This window comes from Lethenteron reissneri, unplaced genomic scaffold, assembly GCF_015708825.2.
Source record: "Lethenteron reissneri isolate LAM-NWPU_2019-01 unplaced genomic scaffold, ASM1570882v1 scaffold_1433, whole genome shotgun sequence".
NCBI classification, from domain to species: Eukaryota; Metazoa; Chordata; class Hyperoartia; order Petromyzontiformes; family Petromyzontidae; genus Lethenteron; species Lethenteron reissneri.
Window position 1 is genome coordinate 40450 of NW_026891150.1, and position 24993 is coordinate 65442.

Consider the following 24993-nt stretch of genomic DNA (forward strand, 5'->3'; position numbering starts at 1 on the left):
ACACAGACACACACAGACACACACACAGATACACACACAGATACACACACAGACACACACACAGATACACACGCAGATACACACACACACAGACATACACAGACACATACACAGATACACACACAGACATACACAGATACACACACAGATAAACACACAGACACACACACAGATACACACAGATACACACACAGACATACACAGACACACACACAGATACATACACACACAGATACACACACAGACACACACACAGATACACACACAGACACACAGATACACACACAGACACACACACAGATACACACACAGACACATACACAGATGCACACACAGATACACACACACACACAGAGACACATACACACACAGAGACACACACAGATACACACACAGACACACACACAGATACACACACAGACACACACACAGATACACACACAGATATACACACAGATACACACACAGACACACACACAGATACACACACAGACATACACACAGATACACACACAGACACACACACAGATACACACACAGACATACACACAGATACACACACACAGATACACACACAGACACACACACAGATACACACACAGACATACACACAGATACACACACAGACACACACACAGATACACACACAGACATACACACAGATACACACACACAGATACACACACAGACACACACACAGATACACACACAGACACACACACAGATACACACACAGACACACACACAGATACACACACACACAGACACACACACAGACACACACACAGATACACACACAGACACACACACAGACACACAGATACATACACAGACCTTCTGCAGTGATTGGAGCTCTCTGATTGGTCAAAGCCAACGCCTTACAGCCAATCAGGTTAGGTCCTTCTTACCCACGTGATGCGGGATTTGTTTCCCGCTAATTTAATTTGGCTCCTCCTTCTCGCCCCTCCCCGCTCCGCCTTTGAGCCAATCAGATTAGGTTCCCCCTACCCACGTGACGCCCCTCCCCGCTCCGCCTCGGAGCCAATCAGATTAGGTTCCCCTTACCCACGTGACGCCCCTCCCCGCTCCGCCTCGGAGCCAATCAGATTAGGTTCCCCCTACCCACGTGACGCCCCTCCCCGCTCCACCTCGGAGCCAATCAGATTAGGTTCCCGCCTACCCACGTGGTGCCAGCCGCCATCTTGAGAGTGGTGAGGGCGATTTTTGATGTTTTTGTTTAAATTTCGGTGTCGAAATTAACGACGATGACGACCCCACAGAGGCACGAGATCGCCTCTCGTGAGGGAAAACACGAGGTAAGCAATGTCCTCCAATGTCCAGCCCGTGATTTGCAGATGGTTTCCAGGTGCAGTGTTGAGTCTATGGTGTAGTGCTGAGTCTATGGTCATTCCATTGACAAAATACAAACGCTTGAATTTGTGAATAGTTTACCTCATGAGGGGCATGAGATGTGCCAGTATTCGTTGAGATGACTGTTTTCTTTTTCAGCGAGTACTTTAATGCTTAAAATGGACATCGTGGCTGGAATAAAATTGCATCTGTGCTTTGTAGAATTGCACCTTCTATGCGTTTGCTTCTGTGACCTCGCGTAGGGGTCAAATCTACAGAGCACGCTGCAAATTATCGATCCGAGACCCGCAACAAGAGAGGAATTGCGGGGAAGTTCAAGTTCATTTCATTCGGCTCTTGAATCGGGTGCAACCACAACAAACAAGAAACAAAAACATGAACAAAAAACATCTTAAAGTGAATATGTGACTGAGTGCAAACAGAAAATCCAAGAAAAAAACAGCAAAATATTGCAGAAAAAAACACCGTACACCAACGCTGTGTGCAAAAATCCCAGTGGGATGCAAGTCAAACAACAACAACAACCACAAGACAACTTAGATTAAGGCCATCAGTCTAACTCTGTACATCAACAAACAAACATGGCCAAACCAAAAAAACTTTTCGAAATCACCAATATAAAGCCATGAAAGCAATGCAACAGCAAGAAGTGGAAGACAATGATGGGGAATTTCTGATGAAGATCATTATCTGGATGATGATGGTGAAGATAAGTTAGTGGCTGGGATAAAAATACCGATTGTGTCATTTTGACTTAAAACTCTCGTGATTGCAGGAATAAAATATTCTTTGGTTCTTTCGGTAAAGTTACGTGGAAAGAAAAATAAAGTGAATAAAAGTATTAAAAAAAGCTTTAAAATCTCGAATGTCGACTGTAGCCTGGTTCTTAAGCTGGGTGAGTGTACTGACAGTCTATAATGTAGACTGTAGTGTAGAGTATACATTATAGACTGCCAGTACATCAGCTTAATGACCAGTCTACAGTCTACATTATAGACTGCCAGTACACTCACCCAGCTTAATGACCAGGCTACAGTCTACATTATAGACTGTCAGTACACTCACCCAGCTTAATAACCAGGCTACAGTCTACATTTTAGACTGCCAGTACACTCACCCAGCTTAATAACCAGGCTACAGTCTACATTATAGACTGTCAGTACACTCACCCAGCTTAATAACCAGGCTACAGTCTACATTATTAAGCTGAGTGTACTGGCAGTCTATAATGTAGACTGCAGCCTGGTTATTAAGCTGGGTGAGTGTACTGACAGTCTATAATGTAGACTGTAGCCTGGTTATTAAGCTGGGTGATAGTAGGGGGTTGTTTTGCCGGACACCACCACCATTACCACCACTACTCCCTCCACTACCACCACCATTACACCACCACTTCTACCACCACCACTTCCACCATTACCACCACCACTACTACCACCACTACCATCACTACCAACAATTTGATACTCCTGATGATGATCCTGCTGTTTTGAGTGACTCACGCAGCCACCTATGGCTGCAGGGTTTGGAGGCACATGTTTATGTCGTTTATTGTGAAAATTCGGTCACAGATCACTGTTACATTGCTTTTATGGCTTTATTTTGGTGATTTCGAAAAGTGTATTTGTTTGGCCATGTTTGTTGGAGTACGGAGTTAAACTGATGGCCTTAATCTAAGTTGTCTAGTGGTGGTTGTTGTTGTTGTTTGACTTGCATCCCACTGGGATTTTTGCACACAGCGTTGGTGTACAGTGCTTTTTCTGAAATATTGTGCTGTTTTTTCCTGGATTTTCTGTTTGCACTCAGTCACATATAGTCACTTTAAGATGTTTTCTTGTTCATGTTTTTGTCTTTTGTTTGTTGCGGTTGCACCAGATTCAAGGGCTGACAAAACAACACTCCCACTACCATCACCACTACCACCAATACCACCACCACTACTACTACCACGGGAGATAGGATGTTTGTGTGCTGAATGCTGGAATCTGACCCCACGTCCTCCCCCCCCCCTCTCCAGCGGCTCCCCGGATGGCCTCCCCCAGCCCTGACCCCGGCCACGGCCGCCACCGCCCCCTCCGAGAGGACTCGCTCCTCCCGTCTCGTTCGCGTAGCGCCCAAGCGCTACACGGACGACGAGTCTCACGCGGCGCCCTTCAAGGTCGCCCGCCCCGTCGACGGCGCCGCTGGCGGTGACGCCGCGGGGCCCGGGCCCACGCCGGGGCCCCCTCCCCGCCCCCCCCACCCCCCCCGCCCCCCCCGCAGTCGTCGTCGTCGTCGCCCCGTGACGTTCCCGGCGGCTCCCGAGGGGGGGCGCCGCCGGGAGACTCCGCTGGTGTCCCCCCGGTCAACGCCGACGTCGACGACGCCGCTGGGAATCGCCCCGGAGCGCGGAGACGGTGGCGGAGAGTCGGGGCCAGCGGGCGAGGAGGTGGTGGAGGAGGGGGTGGAAGAGGAGGAGGTGGAGGAGGTGGAGGAGGAGGCAGTGGAGGAGGCGGTGGAGGAGGTGGTAGACAAGGCGGTGGAGGAGGCGGTGGAGGAGGTGGTGAACAAGGCGGTGGAGGAGGAGGTGGTGGACAAGGCGGTGGAGGAGGTGGTGGAGGCGGTGGTGGAGGAGGCGGTGGAGAAGGTGGTGGAGAAGGCGGTGGAGGAGGTGATGGAGGAGGTGGTGGAGAAGGCGGTGGAGGAGGCGGTGGATGAGGTGGAGGAGGAGGTGGAGGAGGTGGAGGAGGCAGAGAGACGCAGGGAGGCCGCTGTTCGACCGCGTGCGGAATGGGAGAGACAGATCAGCTTTTGGTGGCGGGGCCGGGGCAGGAGGGGGAGCGGAAGGGGTGGAGGAGGCGGAGCGAGAGGAGGACAGGAAGAGGTGGACGAGGTGGACGAGGTGATGGAAGAGGAGGAGGAGGTTTTGGCCGAGCGCTCGCCGCTAAGGAAGCGGCAGGAGGCGGTGGCGGTGGCGGATTGCCCGGCGGAACGGAATCCCGATCCCGCTCCGGGCTCCTCTACCTGCCGCTCTCCTCCGTCTCCTCCGTCTCCTCCGATGCCGGCGGCGCCGCCGCTCACAGACAAGCAGCGCCGGGCCCTGCGTGAGGCGGCATTGCACTTGTCCTCGCTGCTGGACGAGCCGCCAGCGCCCAGCGAGAAGCGCCGGGCTCGTCGTGGTGCCCTGACGACACGTCGACGGCGACGACGACTGCAGCAACAATATCAGCGGCAGAGATCGTCGTCATCGCCGCTGTCCGGCTGTTTGTCGTTGTCGGAGGACACGTCGTCGTCGTCGTCGTCTTCGTGGTCAACGTCAACAACGGCTACTGCCGTGTCGCCGGAGGTGGTGGTGGTGGAGGGTGACGAGGCGAAGGAGCGGAGGGACGACGACGAGGAGGAGGAGGTGAAGGAGGTGGTGGAGGGTGACGAGGCGAAGGAGCGGAGGGACGACGACGACGACGAGGAGGTGGGGGCTACGGGGGGCGTTCGCAGGCTGGTGCTGAAGTTCCACGCCAGCCGCCTCCAGCCGAGCGTCGACAGAGCGGGAGACGAGGAGGAGGAGGCGGACAACGAAGAGGAGGAGGAGGAGGAGAGGGAGATGAGGAAAAGGAGGAGGAATAGGAGGACGAGGAGGAGACTACAGAGATCACGCAGTGCAGCCGATGGCGGCGACTGCAAGTCAGGCGAAGAGGCGGAGGAGGAGGGTGAGGAGGAGGGTGACAAGAGGGCGGAGGAGGAGTGCCGGATTCTGAAGCAGATTGACGCCATCATGGCTGAGATACGCCAGCTGGAGAGGAAGCGCAGGGTGAGGGTGAGGAGGAAGAGATGAGGTGTAGGGTGGTGAGGAGGGTGAGGAGACTCCAGGGGTGAGGGCGTTGGGAGTGGCTCACTCGCTCACCGATGGGACTTTGTCCAGATCTTTCAAGGATTTGTGAGCTCCTCACACAATCCAAGACTTCTCCACAAATGTGGCTGTCGCCTGATGAAGCTGGTTGTAGTTACTGGCGACACGTCACGGTACTCAGAGTGTAGATGTCGTGGCGTCCTCTCACCGCCTCTCCTCACATTGCTAAGCTCCGCCTCGAGCCACGCCTCCTCGTGGAACCTTCCGGATGGTTCCCGCACACAGCAGCCACGAGCTCCACCCGTTGCCTTTGGCCCAGATGGAGCCCTTCCTTCTCATTGGATATTAGTGACCCCGCAGTGACTGTACAATTAGCCCTCGTGTTCTTAGGTTTTTTCGGTAAAGTCACGTAGGTAAAATAAAAATAAAATAAAAATCAGCTATAAGTTTATAGGTGATTTTTATTTTATTTTTATTTTACTTTTATTAATTGTAATTTATTATTTGTAATAATAAAAAGTAAAATAAAATAAAAATCAGCTATAAGTTTATAGGTGATTTTTATTTTATTTTACTTTTATTAATTGTAATTTATTATTTGTAATAATAAAAAGTAAAATAAAATAAAAATCAGCTATAAGTTTATAGGCGATTTTTATTTTATTTTTATTTTACTTTTATTAATTGTAAAAAAATGTTTATTAATTAAAAAAAATTTTACCTACGTGACTTTACCGAAAAAACCTAAGAACATGAATCCTTGCAGTCACAAACGCTTCAAATCTAGAATCAATTAGCCCTCGTCGTCCCTAGACGGCGCTCTCTCATTACAGATGCAATGCCAGGCGATGCGATTGCAAGTGCTAAATCATTCTGCATTCGGATTTCAGCAAGGAGTCAGTTTGTCAGAAGTGTTTCTCTTCCGCCTGGAGCATCGAGAAAAATATTCCACCTTGTCCCCTTCTGATGTGGCCCATGATGTCATGTTTTTCGTTGGTCGTCGATTAACAGCGGTTTTCTTGATTCTACGTATCTTCGTAGCTCTTCAACGTTGTAGTTTTTTTCTCTCGTAAGGTCTGTATTAAGTAGATCAGGCTCATTCCGCTCTGGAGGTTGTACGCCTAACTGAAGCAGTGTCTAGTTATTGATGGCTAGACATTTATCTTCCAACAATATTGGCACCTCGTTAAAAACCTCCGGACAAAATTTCAAATGGAGCTTTGTGTTGTCTCTGCAGGCTTTTGCGACTATATCATCACTCACGGTTCCTCGATATTTCTTCCACAGGCTGCTCGGGTTGGATGGGTTGCAGGTCGATAAGATGGCGAAAAGGCTTCTTATTTGCTCTGGAAAAGATGTTAACGCTGTTTCTGATAATGTAGTATCCCAGTTGTGATCATCTATTAAACTAAGCTTTTGGCAAGCTTCTCTATAAGTCTGACATACTTTTCGATTTAAAGCTTTCGTGACTGCAGGGATTCATCTTCTTGGTTCTTTCGGTAAAGTCATCACGTAGAAGGGAAATAATAAAATAATAAAAATAAAATGGAATTCAATAATTGTCACGACGTTTCGGCCACAACGCAAGCAGCCGTCCTCAGGTGAAGAACAGGTCTGTCGGGAAGACAGCGTCTGAATGAAACAGCACCAGGCTTGGAGCGTCTATTTAAGCTGCCGGGTTGGAGGGGGAAGAGCGCCTTGACATACGTCACCGTTTACAGTTTTTAGAGCTGCGAAAGAAGTTGGTCCTCGAACTGTGTGAAGTAGCATTCTGAGACAAGAAACATTCACCGTTGTTTGGGTGAACTGTGTAGACGTGTCCCAAGGCTTCGCTTGCAAACGCATCCTGTCCTGGAACTGGTACTCCATTTTTGCAGAAGACTTTGCTTGACGAATTCCAAGTGTAATATTGGGGAATCTCAGGATACAGCAATGTGCTCGCAGATGGTTCTTGTAGACAGAATTGAAAGAAGGCTGTCAAAGGATTTGTGTTTGGTGGTTCAGCGGCAACTAACCGGGCGTCGTCAGTTGTGAAGTCGGCTCTCTGGCCGTTCTCTAAATGAACAGTGAGGCGAACAACGGTGGGGTGGCGGTCGTGATTAGGAAAACTGAAAATCCGCCAAACTGCTTCATTACTACTGATGCACCTTCCCAACTGGTACCGAGAAACCTCGTCACGGCTGTTTTCACTCGCGAGTCCAAAAACAGCCATGTCGCTTCCCTTGTTGACATACTTGCAAATGTATTTGATGGATTTCACGAGTTACAGTATTTCACATTAATGTGCGCCTGACACATTTTACAAAGAAGGGGAGACTATGGAACAACCCACCTGCTCACTTCGATATCCGTGTTGCCTCTAATCTTCAGTCTTGCTTCGTATCCACCATCTGCCGGAGCTCGCCTTCTACAGCGAGGATATCCATCGTCTCCAGTTTGTGTGTCTTTAATCAATTGCCTCGAATATTTCTTGCTGCACTTTCTGACCTTCGTACATGCTGCATTGACATTAAGGTTTCCACATGGCCCATGAATCATGTTTGCGGTCACTGCTGCAAGCAGATTTGGGTCTTCCTCTGGATTTGAAAACTCGGGAGATAAAACATCGATTTGGATTGGATGCATTTTTTCTTTCAGCCAGGTTAGAATACGAGCATGTGGGAGTCCTCGTTTCTGCAACTCAATTTAGTACATCCAGCATCTTATTGTTGGTTATAGGGCGAATGCCTCCAACTGACCAGTAGCGTCCTTCACGAGCCTCCTCCACAGAGGCCAATCTTGACACTGCTGGTACCAGTCACCGGCAAGTCCACTCAGCTCCACATCTTCCTGTACCACATCTCTTCTCTAGCCCGTGCCGCGCCCATTTCGCCCCCTCGATCCGGCCGAACAAAAGCTGTTTAGGCATGCGGTGGCTGGGCATACGGGCTACATGGCCCAGCCAACGCAATCTTGCCTGCCGGAGGAGCTCACCGATGGGACTTTATCCAGATCTTTTAAGGATTTTTGAGCTCACACAATCCAGCCTGGTTAAACCCAGGCAGGTCAGCCTAAATGTTTCTAACGTTTCGCAAGCGTGGAAAAGGGAGGGAATTACCATGGCCAAGAAGGCCTGAAGCTTCGTGCGGAGCGACAGACCAGGTAGCTTCCACACAGTGTTACGCAACCGATGAAAAGATAATGCTGCTTGACTGATGCGAGACCTCTGCTGTCAAACCGGATCCGGTCATGAGCACACTGCCCAGGTAAGGGAAACTCTCCACTCTGGACCGTGTACCCAAAGCAGCCATTGCAGCTGCATGAGCCATAGTCCTAAACCTCGTCCATTTCCGCTCGACATCTGGAGGAGTGGGGGACGATGGCAACCCCAGCCGCAAGCGATGATGAAATTCTCGCTTGCAACATCCATCAGCTAGCTGAGACCATGGGTGGGTATGTGGGTGGGTGGGAGAGTCATGGTGGTGATATGTTAACTACTTCGCCTGGTATTCAAGAGGTTGTGGGTTCGAACCCGACCCTGATGCCTGTATATGTCCCTCCGTATTGAGAGGAGTTGGCTGCTATCAATGTGTAATGTGAGGGTACACCTGGGTGGTTGAATGGTCACACCTCGTTTATAATGATTGGCTCTACCGGTCCAGGCCCATAACCAATGGGGAGAGGAGTAGTGGCATGGCCCTGACGTAATGGGAAGGTGACACGTGGAAGTAGATGATTGGCCCTGCTGGCTTTAGCCACAGCCAATGGGGGGACGAGTCAGGGGCGTGGTCCTGGGACCGTAGGATGGAATCTGGAAGATTCCAGGGAGGTGACCCAGGACTGGCTGAAAGGCACCACGTGACCCAGGGATTAAAAGGGGTGGAGACCGGCAACACGTGGTCAGAACTGGAACGAAGGGAGACGCCACGCAGGAACGGGGGTCCAGAGCCTGCCACAGTCTCTATCCCTCGCTCTCATGCTGTCTGTCAACAGCGTGACGGAGTCAGATAGCAGAGGAGTCCGTATGATGGGAGCTGTGGAAGAAAGATAATAAACAAACCTGATTACACAATTTTTCAATTTAAAGCTTTCGTGACTGCAGGGATTCATCTTCTTGGTTCTTTCAGTAAAGTCACATAGAATGGAAATAAAATAATAAAAATAAAACATAATTAAATAATTCTCACGATGTTTCGGCCACAACGCAAGCAGACTCCTGTCTACTCGACAGACCTGCTCTCCACCTGAGGACGGCTGTTTGCGTTGTGGCCGAAACGTCGTGAGAATTATTTTATTGATTTTTATTATTTTATTATTTCCATTCTACGTGACTTTACCGAAATAACCAAGAAGCTGATTCCAGAAGTTGCTTTCCGCGACCTTTATTACAGTAGCATCACGGGACAAGAAGTCGCAGCTTCTCGAGACGCTGGCCTTCCTCAAGAGATGCTGCGATAACAAGGTAATACCCATCGCTTTCACACTCACATCTGAAGAACTTGCATCTTGGAATCCCTGCCTCACTTGATACAGCAAATCTGGCTGTGACGGTCCCACCTGATGACGGAGACTTGTGTTGCCTCCGAAACGTCATTTATTAATTTATTTTTTATTAATTTTAATTTCATTCTTTACCTACGTGGTGACTTTACCGAAAAAACTAAGAGTATCACAGGACTCCTAATTTTTCCACGAGATTATAACCACGGCCTCTTACCATCGAAGGGGAACCACGGTGGATAGATGGGTTCGATATCGACTCTGACGATGTCTGCTGCTGTAGATTTGGAGTTTGTGTCTCTCATCATCATCATCACGGTGGCTAGGAGATGTTAACTACCTCGCCTGGTGTACAGGAGGTCGTGGGTTCGATCTCGACCCTGACGACGCCTGCTGCTGTATATTTGAAGATTGTATCTCTCTCTCATCATCATCACGGTGGCTAGGAGATGTTAACTACCTCGCCTGGTCTACAGGAGGTCGTGGGTTCCATCTCAAGCCTGACAATGCCTGCTGCTGTATGTTTGGGGAAAAAAACTCCGTGTCACGTGGGAGCGGAGATACTGAAATTTGATTGGCTCCAAGGCGGTTATGTCAATTTTAGAAAACGCGTTACAAAAAATGACCCAAATGGTATTCCGTAGTTAAGATTATTTCCCGACTCAATCTATCAGAATCGATCCGCGTCATAATTGTCAAATCGATTCTCTCCATTCTTTGAAGCCATTAACAAACGATTCTTAGATTCGGTAATCGATTGCGCCGCACAGCGGCTGGATCGTATCGCCCTTTATCCCACACGATCGACACGTGGTGGTTTTTTGTTGATTATTTTTGATTAATTTTGAAGCTATCTACGCGATTTTACCGAAAGCTTTAAACAAACCTCTATCGTGGTTATATTTCGTTGTCTGCGTTTATTGTCGTGTTTCTTAGCTTCCCCGCCGCTTTGCCAGATGGCTTCTCACATTTAGTGGCCATTCGTCGAATGAGAAATGGACAAGAATGCAGCAGGGACGTGTCCAGCCTCCGCTGAGAGACTGCGAGACATCGATGCTGGTCAGCACGGTAGCACCTCGGTGGCTGGGAGATGTTGACTACCTCGCCTGGTCTACAGGAGGTCGTGGGCTTGATACCGACCCTGACACTGCTTGCTGCTGTATTTGTGTGTGGCTGGGAGATGTTGACTACCTCGCCTGGTCTACAGGAGGTCGTGGGTTTGATACCGACCCTGACACTGCTTGCTGCTGTGTTTGTGTGTGGCTGGGAGATGTTGACTACCTCGCCTGGTCTACAGGAGGTCGTGGGTTCGATACCGACCCTCACACTACCTGCTGCTGTGTTTGTGTGTGGCTGGGAGATGTTGACTACCTCGCCTGGTATACAGGAGGTCGTGGGTTAGATCATGTCCCTAAGAGATGTTGACTACCTCGCCTGGTATACAGGAGGTCGTGGGTTCGATACCGACCCTGTAGAGATGTTGACTACCTCGCCTGGTCTACAGGAGGTTGTGGGTTCGATACCGACCCTCACACTGCCTGCTGCTGCTGTATATTTGGAGTTTGCGTGTTTCTCTCCCCGTGGTTGCGTGGATATTAATCATTGAACGAATGCGATTTTTTGCCATGTAACAATTACAGCTCAGGTTCTGTTGACGATTCAAACTGGGGGAGCCAGGGTCTGGCCAGGGGATGCGGAGCACTTGCAGCGGCACATCGGTCAAGGTGAGTGCCGTCGGCTCGCAGAGAATAACGCAACGGGATGTTGACTACCTCGCCCGGTACGCAGGAGGTCGTGGGTTTTGATTCCGACCCTGACACTTGCTGCTGTATATTTGGACTTGGCGTCTCTCTCCCCGTGGCGACGTGGATATTTTCTCCGGGTCCTCCGGGTTTTTCTCCCTACGTTTAGAATCGACATCAGCGACGCGTTTGAGAATATTTGTGCTGCTGCTCTGAATGTCCGCGTGATGATGATATTTGTGATGGCCAGGGTCGCTTCTAAAGAAGGGCTAAACAGCAGCTCAGTGGAGGGGGGGGGGCCTTACACCTCGTTAAATAAACACATTTGTTTTAAGTTTTTAGTTTGTTGCGTGAGGCCTGACACCGTTAGTTAAGACCTCGTTGTCAAGACAAATCGCGTTGTTACGTTCCTGGTACGAGTGAGCATAGTGGGGGGTGGGCTTTGTCACGTCATCCACCACGTGCATTGAGGCCCTTTATAGACTGCTTTGTGACATCATCCACCACGTGGATTGGGGCCCTTTTACATAAAATACAGAAATGTATGTCTTTCACGACACAAACACAAACCCTCCATTGTATAATTGAACCTTCAGGTCAACGCCGACTCAAAGCCACGTGCGGGCACAATGCGCCTGGACAACGAGGCTCCCCCCGCTCGCCGCCCATCCCGCCCGTTCGTGCCTTGGCAGGAGACGACAAGACGGCGAGCGGCCCCGGTGGCGTTGAGCGGCACGCGCGCCAGGAGCGCGGGAAGCGCTTCCGCCGGCACGTCCACCCGGTGAGGCGCTCCCAGACGCACACGGGCGACAAGCCGTACTCGTGCCAGGTGTGCGGCAAGGGGTTTACCGAGGGCTCCGCCTTGAAGAGGCACGTGAGGAAGCACACAGGCGAGAAGCCGCACGCGTGCCAGGAGTGCGGGAAAGGGTTTACCGAGGGCTCCACCTTGAAGAGGCACTCCCAGACGCACACGGGCGAGAAGCCGCATGCGTGCCAGGAGTGCGAAAAAGGGTTTACCGAAGGCTTCGCCTTGAAGAGGCACTCCCAGACGCACACGAGCGACAAGCCGCACGCGTGCCAGGAGTGCGGGAAAAGGTTCGTGCATGCCTTTACCTTGAAGAGGCACGCTAGGACTCACACGGGCGAGAAGCCGCACGTGTGCTCCGAGTGCGGCAAGGGGTTCACGCAGGCCTTCAACCTGCGCGTGCACGCGTGGACTCACACGGGCGAGTGGCCGTACGCTTGCTCCGAGTGCGGGAAAGGGTTCGCTCGGCACGGCCACCTCCGGCGGCATTCTGCGGCCCATGGGGAGAAGTCAGTCGTGGGAGGAGTCTAGGGTCTTCCCCCCCCCCCCCCCATCGTTTCGTGGTGCACTCCGGGATGCGCGTTGCAAGCATCGTGGAAACAAAGACGCTTTGAGAACTATGTACGCAGAGTTGTCCTTGACAGCCGATTGGCCTACACCCAGAGACGGCGATCCTTCACGGCCCTGTCTCTGCGCCGGAGTTAGGAGACCAGAGAACGGCGCCGGGTCAAGGACAAGCGGCGCGAGGGGCTCCAGGGTCCTGAGCTGGCTGGTCTTGGGTCTTGAGATGCGACTGGTCCCGATCGGCTGGGGAGGTCCCCTTTTATGCCCCTTTGCCCATCGTATTATAACGCTGTACATTACACATAGGGTGGTGACCAGCGACCTACTCTAGCTAACACACACACTTCTCTAACTCTCAGCTACTCCAGCGTGACCCAGCCAGGCGGTCCGCTGACTGGAGGCCTCGACTCTTCTCGGCGTCTTCACAATGCATCTTCATTCTCGGCACGGGCAGCCTCGAACCTCATGAGGAGGCTGCCTCCCTTCTAGAACCCTCTCGAAGCCCCCCCCCCCTGCTGTCCACGTGCCCCCCGCAGTGCCCCCCTGGGCCCCCGGCCCCCACTGGGATCCGGTCACGTGTCCAGCCGGGGTCACGGAGAGTGCCACGACCTCACACCACCCCCGTGGCCTCCCGAGTCCAGAACCGGCCCTGACGTCATTCCCGCCTCCAGCCGGGATGACGTCATGTGTGCGTGTAGACCCATGTGGTAGTGACGTCACGTGTGCGTGTGCACACGGTAGTGATGCTGCATTCACGACATCACTCTCCCCCGTGTAAAAAAAACCAGCCGTCCCGGCTGTGACAATACAGAGAAAAAAACAGTGTGCCTCCAACAAAATTGTAAACCGAGGTCTTTTCATATGTTTATGGTTGCTTTACATGATGACATGTCACCTATCCTGTTCATGTACCACTTTAAAAATCAGCAAAAAGGTTATATAAGTGAAATGTATTATGAAATACAAGGCAAAAAATGATTATGTATATATAAGTAGAGTAAAACCTTGCATTGCGAGCGTAATTCGTTCCGGAAACGTGTTCATAATCCAAAGCGCTCGTATATCAAAGCGAATTTCCCCGTAAGAAATAATGGAAACTCAGATGATTCGTTCCACAACCCCAAAAATACTGTATTCAGATAAAAATGATTAATACGAAATACCTTTTTACATTTTTATTATTTAAATTTAATATAAAGTAATCAAATGTATTAATTACATTTCATCGTGGCTGGTGTGAGGGAGACGAAAGAGAGGAGAGGGAGGAGGGTTATTGCGTAGGACGACTTTCACTTGCAGTGCAGTTGTTGTAGGAAGAACGACGCTGAAGCTAGTCGTGTGGGGGCTGATGCCGAACTCTTTATTTAAGGGCTTGCGCCTAACTCGGGGAAGGGGTTAACACAGAGTTAGTAACTAATCTCCCCAGGGGAAGGGTACTGGGAGCTCCCTACACCCTAACAGGCTATCAGGCTAATATTCTTAGGTTTTTACGGTATAGTCCCAATCAATTATCTCACCCCCCGCTTCGCCACTCGCCCCCAGGCCCCCAGCCTCACGTGACCTTGTTATTCCCGCCAGAGCGGCGCCGGTCATTAACTACTCACCCTCCTGACCAATCACCGGCCTGCATCCTCGGTTACCCCTAACACCTGTCGCCAATCTTAACGACGTCTCCCTCACGCCCGACAACAATAACCCCGTCCTCAGATACCCCCCGCTGTACACTGCTCGCTTGCATAGCAACAGAACGCGTGGCGCGTCATATTTCAAGTCCTACACTAGTATACTCCCTTGCTCTGATTTCTTCCGCGTGGCAGCAGTTGCTATGCTTGCTTCTTCTTGTATGCGGGACTTTTCAATTAGCATGGCTTCCTCTTCAGCCATGTAGGTGTAGTGAGTTCCAGGGAGACTGACGACAGAGTCGAGGCACACTCTTTTATTCAACTCAAGGGCAGTAACAATACTTGAAGGGGTAACGGCCCCTTCACCCGTACTAGGTGGGAAAACACCCCTAGCACTATTTCCCCTGTCCTATTCCCAGTCCTCCTCTAATAGTGCTATGGGAGGCTATCTGCTCAGGCCCTGGTAAAGCACGGATCCCGGCACCCAGCTAACCCGGCCTTGCTCTTACAAGATTAGAGGTCCAGAAGCTCTTGGGGCCGCGCCACTGGCTTGCCCAGCTCGGCCCTGACAAGGGCAGCGAGACAGGGGAGTCCCAGGGCCTATTCTGCCTGTCTTCAGACTTCACTGGTAAAGCTTCTTCCACACTGGCCCCGAGCTCTCTGGCTCCCCGCCTTTTATAGGAATCCCCTCCGAGGGGTGGAGTTATGGGGGATCACAGCGCCCCCATGGCCCCCCAGGGTTAACGGATGTGGATGTAGACACCCGTGTGTGGGTGCAGACACCCTTGTGTTTTCTGTCCGCCCTTCTTCCTGTAATAACCCCTACATAGGCAATATGGGCGCTTGCTGCTTCTGCTGCTGCACATGCCTGAGCTGCTGCTATACTAGTAGATGATATCTGTGAGTGTGCTGAGCCTTTAGATCTTGTGGTGGACTTGGATGAGACAGAGTGCTGCGATCGTGTCTCTCTTAACCCCTCCACACGGTCCATTGCGTCTTGTATCACTGCCTTCACATTATCATCGAGCAGTTCGAGGAAGTGCTCTTGCGTGCGCACTCCCTCGATGCCCTCATCTGTTCTCACCTTCATCAGGAGGGAAATGTATCTATTTTCCAGCAGCTTGTAGCTTGAGCTGCTCACCGTCACTCGCTGGATGGCCCGTCGAATTGAGGCCACTGTGTCTGAGGCGTTTTGAGCTTCAGATAAATCTGCTTCAACCCGGTCCCATGCCCTTTGTATCCTGGCATCAAGGTCTTGCTTCTCAGCATCATAGCTGTGTCAGCCTGACCTCTCTTTGGGGCCTTGAACTCCCTTGGTCCTCTTGAGGCAGGTTGGGAAGTCCTGGATTGCTTAGATAATTCTAGATTTGAAGCTTTCGTGACTGCAATGATTCATATTCTTAGGTTTTTTCGGTAAAGTCACGTAGGTAAAAAAACATTAAAAAGTAAAATAAAATAAAAATCACGACGTTTCGGAGGCAACACAAGCTTCCGTCTTCAGGTGGTACCGTCACAGCCACGACAGCCGTATCAAGTAAATGAGAGATTGCAGAAGCCACCACTCAGCTTATATAATGGTTGGAGAAGGTGGTGGAGCAAGAGCCGCATACTTTTATTAATATGGTAAGATGAGGCTTAAGACTAAGAATAGACTGCATAACAAAGGCTGAGCCTTTGTTATGGAGAGGTGCGGTTTGTGACTCAACCTGTAACAGGGAGACCACCACTAGACATGGTAAAACTGTGATGGTTGTCTGTCAAATAAGATTGGCAAATAAGTATAGTTAAATCTTTTTTGCATGGTTAATCACATCTTTCCAATGATTACTCGGTTTGTAACCGTCATCACGGTTGAAATTATGTCTGTGTTTGTATATTTGTATGGCTTCGTGTACAAACCTTTGATGGTAGCCAGGAGGTTTGCAGAGAACCTTGGTCTCGGAAAATACAATTTCATGAGAGCCCACCGAGTTGTAGCAATGATCGGCAACGGCAGAAGAATCAATTCTGCCGTGTTTCAGATCTGACTTGTGCTCGCGGACACGATCAGAAACATGACGTTTCGTTTCTCCAATGTAGCAATCACCACAAATGCAACTCAATTTGTAGACTCCAGGATACTGTAAGTCAGGAACGACATTCTTCACAGATGGAATCAAATCACGGATTTTATGCACTGTACTGAATCGGACTTGGATCTTATGTTTGTTTAGAATTTTGGAGATCTTTTTGGTCACGCCTGCTATGTATGGCAACGTGATAGTTTTGGTCGGAGTTTCATGTGGCTGTTTCTGTATGGTGGGAGAAACAGCTTGGCGGATAGTGCGATCAGAGTATCCGTTCATCCTGAGGGCCCGATGTACATGTCTTAATTCACCGGCCAGGTGGTGTTGGTCAGAAATGCCATGGGCTCTGTGGTATAGCGTTTTGATGAGAGAATTCTTTTGAGATGGGTGGTGGTGGGAATCCGGTTTCAAGTAGGAATCTGTGTGGGTGGCTTTCCTGTAGACAGAATGTCCCAAGGATCCGTCAGGCCTCCTCTCAAACAGAATATCCAAGAATGGTAGTTTACCGTCTTTCTCCACTTCCATGGTGAATCTGATGGATGGGTGTCTAGAATTGATGTGGTCCAAGAAGTGGTTCAATGCTGGGAGGCCATGTGGCCAGATGACGAAAGTGTCGTCCACATACCTCTTCCACAAGGAAGGACGCAGGGTGGATGTCTGGATGGCGTCTGATTCAAACTTTTCCATGAACATGTTGGCTATAACTGGTGACAAGGGGGAGCCCATAGGGGTACCCTCATTCTGTTTGTAGAAGGTGCCATTCCAGGTAAAATAAGTGTTGGTGAGGCAATGCCTAACCAGCGCAGATACATCAGAATTCAATCCATGTTGGACTAAGTCCTCAATTATTGTTAGGGTGTCCGGTACTGGGACTTTGGTGAACATAGATACTACATCAAAGCTGACGAGGATGTCATCAGGAGATAGTACCATGTCCTTAACCATAGAGACTAATTGGGTTGAGTTGAGTACTGCCGAAGAGGTCTTGCCTGTGAAGGGGAGCAGAGTATCTGATAGAAAACGGGCTAGTTTATACGTAGGAGAGTTTATCGTCGACACGATGGGTCGTAGCAGGGTGCCTTCTTTATGGATTTTGGGAAGACCATATAGTCTGGGAGGTCTAGCCGCCGATGGTTTTAGAGAGGGACGTTTGCTTGGTTCGATTAGGGAAGTGGAACTCGTGATGATACTGTTGGTTTTTGTCGTTAGGTTTTTAGTGGGATCGTTTTTAATTTTGGAGTAACTCCCATCATTAAGAAGGTCCAGGATTTTGTTGTTGTATGAATCTTTATCCATGATGACCGTGGCATTGCCCTTGTCTGCCGAGAGGATGACTATATCATCTCTCTTTTTTAGGTCCGCGAGTTCAGAGCGTTCGTTTTTGCTGATGTTACTAGTGGGTTTCTTAGCATTCTTAAGAATAGTAGCTATTTCAGCTCTTGCTACATCCGCATGGATGTGTCCTATGCCTCTGAGGGCTACATCAATCTGAGAAATCATATCCTCTACTGGTATATATTTAGGGGTGACGGCGAAATTTAGTCCTTTGGCCAGTACCGTTTTTAGATTGTCAGAAATTGGGATGTTACTCTGATTAATCACGGTCTTGTTAACATCCAGCTTTGCGATGTGTGGCTCTGGTTTCTTCTTAGATAGGAGGTTGAATTTAGAAATCAGGTTAGCTTTGCATTTGGCTGACATTGAGTCAGCAGAAGCAGAAGTCATGTAATCAACGTGGTTCCAATCGGAAGGTGACATTTTTTGTGTTAACATTAAATGTGTTTGTAAGAGAGTATTGTCTAAATTATCGAGTTCAGATCGGAGTAACCTTATTCTCTCCGAGATTAGTGATAGGCTAGCTTTAAATAAGATCTGTTTAGAGTTCGGTGAGGACACAGCAGCGGATGTGAGTGTGAAAGCGATGGGTATTACCTTGTTATCTCAGCATCTCTTGAGGAAGGCCAGCGTCTCAAGAAGCTGTGACTTCTTGTCTAGTCTGTTAAAAACTCTAACAGATAGGTGGAATTCCTCCCCGTAGAGGGCATTAATTCTAGATTTGAAGCTTTCGTGACTGCAATGATTCATATTCTTAGGTTTTTTCGGTAAAGTCACGTAGGTCAAAAAACATTAAAAAGTAAAATAAAATAAAAATCACGACGTTTCGGAGGCAACACAAGCTTCCGTCTTCAGGTGGTACCGTCACAGCCACGACAGCTGTATAACGTAAATGAGAGATTGCAGAAGCCACCACTCCGTTTATACAGGGTGACCCAAAAAAAAACGGGCCCCAACTCTAATTAGGCCCCGTTTCTTAGTGTTTTGTCCGAATGAAATGAAACTTTGGTCATAACTAGTTTATTATATTCAAAACATCAAAACACTGGGGTCTTTGGCCTTTTTTTCTCCGTTCTACAGCATGTGTTCTAGATGGCCTCCATTTAGCTCCGTGCATTTCTTGAGGCGCAGCACGAAGTTGTCCATGACGTTCTTACAGACTGAATTGGTAATGGCTCTCATCTCCTCCCTGATGGCTTCCTTGAGTTCCGTGATGGTTCTGGGTTTCCCTGCGTAGACCCTGTCCTTAAGATAGCCCCAAAGAAAACAATCTGGGGGGCTTAGGTCCGGGCTATGGGGTGCCCACTCAAAATGAGTCTTGAGACTGATCACTCGGCCTCCGAAGTTCTCTTTCAGCCAATCTCGGGACAGGTTTGAGGTGTGAGAACTTGCTCCGTCTTGCTGGAACCAGAACTTGCTCATGAGCGACGGGTAGAGGGTCTGGAGCTCACTCTTGAAGGTTTTGAGGACCTCCACATACCGCTCCTTGGTGACTGTCACTGCTGCGCCAGATTCTTCGATGAAGATTGGTCCGATGATGCCTCTGGCCGAGATTGCAGCCCACACCGTGCACTTAGGAGAGTGCAAGGGCTTGGTGGCTACTTCATTGGGTCTGGAGGACCCCCAGAAGACATTTGTCTTGGAGTTCGCCTTTCCGTCAAGATGGAAGTGGGCTTCATCTGAGGTCCAAAGGAGGTTAAGGAAACTTGGTGTCTCCTCGATCTTCTCGAGCATCTTGACTGCCATAGCGCTCCTCTGCTTCTTGTCTGAGGCTGTAAGGGTCTGCAGCGTCTGTATTCTGTATGGGTAAGCCCTGATATCGTTCACCAGCACTCTCCTGCAAGTCTCACGGGACATACCGAGGGACTGACTTCGCTTACGCACAGAGCGTTTCGGACTCTGCTGGAGAGACTCTCTCACACTTTCGACCAGCTCGGCTGTTCGCTTCTTGGGACGTCCCGAGTGGCTTGGACGGTTCTCACTGGCAGCGTTGAGGTTCTCCACGGTCCCATACTTCTCGAAGTGGTCCACCCAGTTCTGAATTCTGCTTTTGGATGGAGCCTTTTCACATTCGAACTGACGCATGAAACTGTCCTGGGTTTTCTTAAACGAGCCTGTCTTGTAGTAAAATTTAACACAGTGTATTCTTTGTCCCAGCTCCCACTGGGGTCTTGGTGTACTCACGGTCGTTGATTCTGCCATGTCCTGTAAAATAAGGGCAATCGGTGAATAAATAAAGGAGATATCACATAAAGTGTACACGGGGCCCGTTTTTTTGGGTCACCCTGTATAATGGTTGGAGGAGGTGGTGGAGCAAGAGCCGCATACTTTTATTAATATGGTAAGGTGAGGCTTAAGACTACCTAAGAATATGCTACCGTTCCACCCCACAGGTGACAATAGGGCGAAGGCCGAAAGTCTAACAACAACAACAACCGCCATTCTCCACTAAGTGGCGGTGACGTCACCACGACGCTTGTGCCAGGCCATGTGCACCTTGAGGCCACGTGAAGTGTCAAACGCCCGCTGGCAGGAGGTCACGGGGCAGACCCATATTTATGTTTAATTCGTAGTTTCGTGGTAATAAATTGAGGGTTGAGGGGTTACCAGCCCCTCGCACCCATTCAGAGCCCCCGTTTAGCCACTGTGGTGCTCACAGACGCCATGAGGGGAGAGGGCCAACGCACAAGACCGAAAGTCTAACACCCACCGACACACACCACTTAACATTCGAGGTCTCCCTACGTTCCAGGTCGAGAAGTCGCACTTCAGGGTCGACCCATGTGTAGTGCTCGAACCGACATGACAGCTTCTTGTCTTTCCTCGTTACTTTATTTTGCGTATTTCGCTCAACACTCCTCCATCCAACATCGCTCAACGCTCCACAGTTCTCCTCCACGCTCTCCGTCGGCCTCACTTGCTCCCCATCACTCCTCCGTCTACTCTCCTCTCCACTCTATCCGCTAGGCCTCGGCAAGGTAAGGTAATTTACCCTTTTTACCGGGTAAAAGGGTAAAGGTAAAGGGTGAAGGTGTCGACATGCCAAGGGGTAAGGTAAAGGGTAGGGTAAAGGTAGCTCAGAAGAATTACCTGGTCGGGTAAAGGTAGCGCGAAGTATTACCCGGTAAATACGGTGCCTTGTTTACTGCTAAAAGCTCCGTGGCGCAGTCCGTGGCTTCCGTTTAATAAGTTATATTAAAACAAACTTTATTAAAAACACGCTTTTCCACTGCTACCCTACGCTTCTCCACTGCTACCCTATGCTTCTCCACTGCTACCCTACGCTTCTCCACTGCTACCCTACGCTTCTCCACTGCTACCCTACGCTTCTCCACTGCTACCCTACACTGTTACTAGCTCTGCTGCTCCGACTCTTCCATCCTCTGTCTCCTCCCAGGCGCGAACTCCCGTCTCCTCCGACAACCCCTGTCTTTATCCCCGAGCCAATTAATTCCCAATTAATCAGGGGCATCCCCCGCGACGCCACTCGCCCCCAGCCCCCGCTGCCACGTGGCATGTTTTTCCAGTCAATGTGGCGCCACTCTGCGACAACAACACCCTCTCGGCCAATCAGCGCCCTGCGTCCTGAATTACTCCCTGCCACCTGCTACCATCCTCAGACATCACGTCACCTCCTTTGGAACAACAACAACGACCAGCCAATCAGCGCCCTGTGTCCTCATTTGCTCCCACTGTACGCCGCGTGCGCTCACACCGACTTCAGCGTGTGACACGTATCTCAAGCACTACACATGTGAAAATATGAAAATATGTGCAATCGACATGGCACAGAAAAGAAAATGCCTGCTCTAGCCCAGAAATAGTTGACACGTGCAACCGCCACATTTCCGAGGCCACCCGTGTACTTACAAAATGGCGGCCGCATGCACGACCCGCGTCCCCACGGCTTCCCGCGCGCGCCCAAAATGGCGGCCCAGCGCATGAACATCGCTGTGGTTTTCTGCGCGCGCACAAAATGGCGGCCCAACTTGCGAACATCTTCGCGGTTTCCCGTGCGCGTCAATAAAAAATGGCGGCCCAACGCGCAACCATCGCCGTGGTTCCCGCGCGCGTACAAAATGGAGGGCGTATGCTCGAAGGCAATCCCCGCACACACGCATATCTCCGCGGTTCTCCCCGCACTTGCATCCCAGTACAGTAGAACCTCTGGTCACGACCATGATTCGTTCCATAACTTTGGTCGCAACCCGATTTGGTCGTGACTCGAACCTAATTTCCCCATTGGATTGTATGCGTAGGACTCGTACTGACGCGACAGCTTCTTTGTCTTTCTTGGTTCTTTATTAACGCGTTTAGTTCACATCTCCTCCGTCGGCATCGCGCAATGTCCCTCCGTTCTCTTCAACGCACAACTCCCCATCAACGTCACTCAATGTTTCTCCGTTCGCTCGCTCCGCTGGCTTCGCTCGCTCTCCCTCTGCTCCTCTCCTCCAGCGACCTCCCTCTCTGCTCTCTCCAGCCCGGTTGCTCTTTGTTCTCCCTGCCGTCTCACTCCGTCGTAGCTTCTCCACCAAGGTCTGTTACTCCGCTGCTATCCTATTGTTGCACACTAGAAATGAAGGACGTGGGCAGGTGCTTCAAATTGAGGGCAAGCAAATTTATTCATTGTGGTTAATATTAATCTTGTGAAGAACAGCACCGTCACTCTGTAAAATGCAACATCACGTGTGTTACAACCAGCATTGTTCCCGAGTCGCCATTAACCATGTGACTGGTGTATCCGCGCGGTCATTCAATAACCCTGCCAGCCACCTACAGGCCCGACAGTCATCACATGCTGCTGTACACACATGCGTTGATGCACTGCACAGCACATCAGGGCTTTCACAGAACCACACTTTACTCCGTTGCTGCACAAGAACATACTTAAAAGAGTGATCCATGCCTAATGTGCCACACTCTCCCCCACAGAATGAGTGTCGTCTCGACGCTCCACCTTTCTCCTTGCAAACATTTTGCAGTATTTTTCCTTAAACTGGTCATGAAAGGAGTTTATGAAATCGTGAACACAATTTCTCTAGGGATCATATCCATTCCAAGAAAGCGCCACTCCAGAAGCTCTCTATTTCGGGGTGAGCTCCAACTCCCAAGCATTGTATTATGCTTTTGGAATTACCAGACAATCTGGTGTTAATGAACCATGCTTCAGGTTTTACTGACCAGAAATGGTTAGGATTCTTTTCCCAGTACCTGTCAAGATAGAATCCTTTACAGCTTGTATATTGTAAGCAAAGACGGACTTGTACTGTAGCAGAAACCACTAAATAATAATCAAAAGTCTCGACTCGGTTGGAGTTTTGTACAGGCTTCTCCATAACTAAAACTGTAAACAATCTTTTTCCCTAGAGTGTCCAGTGGGAGGCGTGTTTGGTCGCTTGGGATTAGATGAGCTCAGAGGGACGTAAAGGGCAGAATAAAAGGGTAGGGGGAAAATATGTTGAGCTGCAAGCCATGATCACTGGTGGAGGATGCAAAGGAAGCGAGGAAGTGGTAATCGCGCTATATTTGCATACATTTGTGTGGGAGCCATGAGAACACATGCATGTTGTGGGAGGGGGCATTAATATAATTAATTAAATCGCACGTCAATATAATAGAGTACTAACTTCCGGCTCCCGTACAGTCGGTCTATTTTTTTTATTTATTCTTTGTGACCAGCAGATAGCAGCAAATAACCATTAAAATTTTAAGGGCTCGTGCCAAACTCGGGGTAGGGGTTAACACAGAGTTAGTAACTAATCTCCCCAGGGGAAGGGGTTAACACAGAGTTAGTAACTAATCTCCCCAGGGGAAGGGTACTGGGAGCTCCCTACACCCTACCAGGCTATCAGGCTCATATTCTTAGGTTTTTACGGTATAGTCACGTAGGTAAAAAATTAAAATTAATAAAAGTCAAATAAAATAAAAATCATGACGTTTCGGAGGCAACACAAGCTTCCGTCTTCAGGTGGAACCGTCACAGCACGATTGCTGTATCAAGTAAATGAGAAATTCAAAGAAAACAGTCCTTGTATATATGTAGGACTCGTACTCCGGTTGTCTTTCTCTTTCCGTTTATTCGAACTTTAGAGTTCTCACCTTCTCATCATCACCGCTCCGTGTCTCCCCGTTCGCTCCGTTACACTATCCGCCACCAACGACACTCTATGTCTCTCCGTTCGCTCTCCTGCTCTCCCAAGGTCCGTTACTCCGTTGCTACCCTACTCCGTATTCCTCCGATGCACTGCTACCACTGCTACCGCACTCTGTATTCTCTCTCCACTGCTACTGTACTCTGTCCTATCTCTCTACGTTCTCTCTATCCACTGCTACCGTACTCTGTCCTATCTCTATCCATTGTTACCGTACTCTATCCCATCTCTATCCACTGCTACCGTTATCATATCTTCTCTACTCGCTGCTGCTACGTCTCTCTCCCTGGCACTAACCGCTCCAGCTCCAATCCCAATCAAGACTCCCGTATCTCCGTTACGCTATCCTCTTATCCCCACACCAATCAATCCGAATCAATTATCTCACCCCCCGCTTCGCCACTTGCCCCCAGGCCCCCAGCCTCACGTGACCTTGTTATTCCTGCCAGAGCGGCGCCAGTCATTAACTACTCACCCTCCTGACCAATCACTGGCCTGCGTCCTCGGTTACCCCTAACACCTGTCGCCTGTCTTAATGACGTCTCCCACACGCCCGACAACAACAACCCCGTCTTCAGATACCCCCCACTGTACACTGCTCGCTTGCATAACAACAAAAGGCGTGGCGCGTCATATTTCAAGTCCTACACTAGTATACTCTCTTGCTCTGATTTCTTTCGTGTGGCAGCAGTTGCTATGCTTGCTTCTTCTTGTCTGCGGGCCTTTTCAATTAGCATGGCTTCCTCTTCAGCCATGTAGGTGTAGTGAGTTCCAGGGAGACTGACGACGGAGTCGAGGCACACTCTTTTATTCAACTCAAGGGCAGTAACAATACTTGAAGGGGTAACGGCCCCTTCACCCGTACTAGGTGGGAAAACACCCCTAGCACTATTTCCCCTGTCCTATTCCCAGTCCTCCTCTAATCGTGCTATGGGAGGCTATCTGATCCGGCCCTGGTAAAGCACGGATCCCGGCACCCAGCTAACCCGGCCTTGCTCTTACAAGAGCAGAGGTCCAGAAGCTCTTGGGGC